The following is a 3,512-nucleotide window of genomic DNA, read 5'->3' as shown; positions in this document are numbered from 1 at the left end:
GAAGTTTTTCAAGTCTTGCACCATACCTACCCTTTGCTGCACAGCAGAAATCTTGGGCCTGATCCAAAGATGTCAGTGCTCAGCAAATCAAGCTCAGCCACTTTGAATGAATGTAGCTTTCAAGGAATTAGCTTTACAAGAGGAAACAAGAGCAGTTCATTTCACATTTCTTTGTCTGTCTTTTTTTTTTTTTTTGAATGTGGGAGGCTTCCTCCATTTCACACATTTGGCATATTGTCGAGTTTGTCCTTCTTCCTGAAAGGAGAACCTGCAACTGTGGACTGCAAGTCAGGGCAAGAAACATTTCTTCCTCTCCTCCCAAACTTTTGTCAGTCCCAACGAATGATTGATCAAAGCTGGGATTTGAATTCAGATCACCTCTGCAGTTATGAAATGCTTAAAGGCTTCCTTCTTCTTTACCGAAGAAGAAAAAGATGGTAACTGTTTTGTTTGGGACCAATTCAATTCCCCTTCTCAGTGATTAACCTGCATTTCGCAGCATTGCTTTGGCTGGAGTTGCCACCTGCAATGTATATAGCGTTCTGCCTTCAACTAGTATTCACATTATGCACATGTTCCTCCAACTGTATGATGTCCACCCCACCCAGATGCTTTATCACTGTGAGATGTTTCCAAGGAGCTCACTCAAAGCAGAATAAAGAAAGCATTTTAATATCTTTCTCCTCAAACGAAGATACTCTGCTGGCTAATGCCTCATCATGAGGCCTGCCTTACGCTTTGTATTTTTGTTTTATATTTGCAGCAGAAAAATGGAAGTGTACTGAAAGACTTTAAAACAATTTCGCTTTGGTAACATATCCCTCCAGTTGTGAAACAGGACATACCAGCACAAAGATGCATTAATATTAACTAATGTTGTCAGGCAGAAAGAACTAAAAAGGAATCTCAGTGTTCTGCCTGTATGGAATTGCTCACAGGGATGTTGTATTCTAAGCTCATTAATGTAAGAAAAAAAGTCAACTCCTTTTGAAAGAAAAATGTGGGTTTTTTTCACAATGAAAAGCAGTGAAGGTAAGATGAAGCACAAAGACCAACAGGAAGAGGATTAGCTCTTGCCGGCAGCAAAAATACAGATTTCCTGGAGAGATGATGATATCCCTGAATATGGGAACAAGGTTGGTGCAGTGTCGTCCCGTCATGAGCTGGATAATAATGACAGTCATTCCTATGCTCATCCTCATGCAAAGCACAAACATAACAGAAGGTAACAGACCCTTTGGTTGAAGACTTTGAAATTGAAATGCCTATTTCTACATGCAGTGTGCTGGTGAACAGATTTGGAGTGACAAGACACTGTCAAACATGGTATCCTAATGTCTCAGTGGCATCTTCCTGGAGGAGGACAGGGTTAGGTAACTTTTAAACTGGACATACCCAAGTCCATGGGGCTTGTTTGTATGCACCCACATGTGCAGAGGGAGATGGCTGATGGCATCTTGAGGCCATTCTCCATTACCTTTTTTCCCCCATTATGATAGGGGGAGGCTTCTGACAACTTAAAGAAAGCAAATGTCAGTCTTATCTTCAGGAAAACCAAGAAAAGCGAGCCAGGGAACTACAGGCCAGTCAGCCTCACCTCAGTCCCTGAGAAAGTGATGGAGCAACTTACTCTGGAAACCATTCCCAGGCACATGAAGGATGGAAAGCTGGCCGTGAATACATAGCATGGGTTTATGAAGCAGGAATTAAGCTTAACCAACCTGACAGCCTTACACAAGGAGGTAGGTAACTCAGCCAGCGAGGAGAGAGGTGTGGATGTTTACCTCAACATTAGCAAGGTGTTTGACACCGTTTCCCATAAAAACCTCATGGATCAGCTTACGAAGTATGGGTTAGGTAAGCAGACAGCGAGGTGGACTGAAAACTGGCTCAGGGCTCACTGTGTGATCAGTGGCCCGAAGTCCAGCTGGAGGCCAATCAGTAGCACTGCCTATTTGTGCCAGTACTGTTTAACCTTTCACTAATGACCTGGATGATAGGTCAGAGCGCACTCTCAACAAGTTTCCAGATGATACAAAGCTGGGAGGAGTGGCTGATGTATGAGACGGGTGCACTGCTGTTCAGAGGGGCCTCAACATGCTAAAGAAATGGTCAGACAGGAACCTCATGAAGTTCCATAAAGATAAATGTACAGTCCTGCCCCCGGGGAGGAACAGCCCAGGCACCCATACACACTGGGGCTAATTGGCTGGAAAGCAGCTTTACTGAGGACCTTGGGATCCTTCCTGGTGGATACCAAGCTGACCAAGAGCGAACAATGCACAGCAAAAAAGGCCAACAGTATGCTGGGTTGTGCTAGGAAGAGTACTGCCAGCAGGCTGAGGAAAGTGATCCTTACCTCCACTCAGCCACGGTGAGATAGGTGAGCAGAAAAGGTTTTAGATCTCTCCACCCCATGGATGCTGCCACTTAATTGATGTTCTCTCAGTTTCAAGTCCTAACACAGATAAAACATTGCCAGGGTAGACAAACCTGTGTGACTGAATTAGTCTTGATATACACACAGGAGCTTAGTGAAAAAATGCCACATGGCTGGTACTTACACTTGTGTTAAAAAAAAAAAGATAAAAAGAGTTAAAGAAAAGGTTACTTTCACTGAGACTTCAGACACTAGATATGGATACAAGTGACTCAGCTGACTACTGGGAGTAAGTTACTAAATCTCCTACACAGACATTAACCACCTGCTGTGTCGCTCACCATTTAGAATCCAGTTCTCCTCAGCCGTGGGTACTACGACCATGATCCAGGACCATAATGGTGAACTGTTAAAAGAGGGAATGACTGATGAGATTCTCAGACAGAAACAGTTAATCCAGAGATTCTTCAATACAACAAGGAAAAGAAAAGCATGCTGGACGGAGGGGTTTATGACAGGCACCTCACAGGGAACAGAACAAAAACCTGTAAACTTTACCATGCTGTCTTACAGAATGGCTACCAAGGAATAAAACCATCCCCTGCCCTGAGTGAAAGCAGACTTAAAGCAGCCTATTTATGCAGTCTGCAGCTTTTTTCCATTGTTCATTAAAATATGTTATTGTAGCACATATGGAAATCAGGAGGTGATCTCTTTGGCTAATACTTTCATTGGTGAGAATATTAGACTTCAACCTTATCTCAATAAATAACGGGCTCTCTCTGGAATAGCTGAAACTTTGACAGGAAGGAAGAGACATTAGTGGGAATTTCCCCTAGATAACAGACCTTGGTTTATAGAAATCCTGTTCCATTATCTCTAAATATTATACAGACATAAATATACACAACAGCAGCATTTACTGTGCTGAATTTGGAAACACAGTGCTTTCTGCAATAATCTTCAATATTTTTGTTTAGTATACCCCTTTACACTCAAAATAATTATAGATTTGGAGAAATTTAGCAACAAAAATACAGAACTTCTACTTTAATGGATTCGGTGCATTTTCTAGTGCTTTGTCTACTCTAGTTCTACCAAGTGAAGCATATAGTCTACTTCTTTTCAGAAA

Source organism: Falco rusticolus, chromosome Z (assembly GCF_015220075.1).
Source record: "Falco rusticolus isolate bFalRus1 chromosome Z, bFalRus1.pri, whole genome shotgun sequence".
NCBI lineage: Eukaryota > Metazoa > Chordata > Aves > Falconiformes > Falconidae > Falco > Falco rusticolus.
This window is presented reverse-complemented; position numbering follows the sequence as displayed.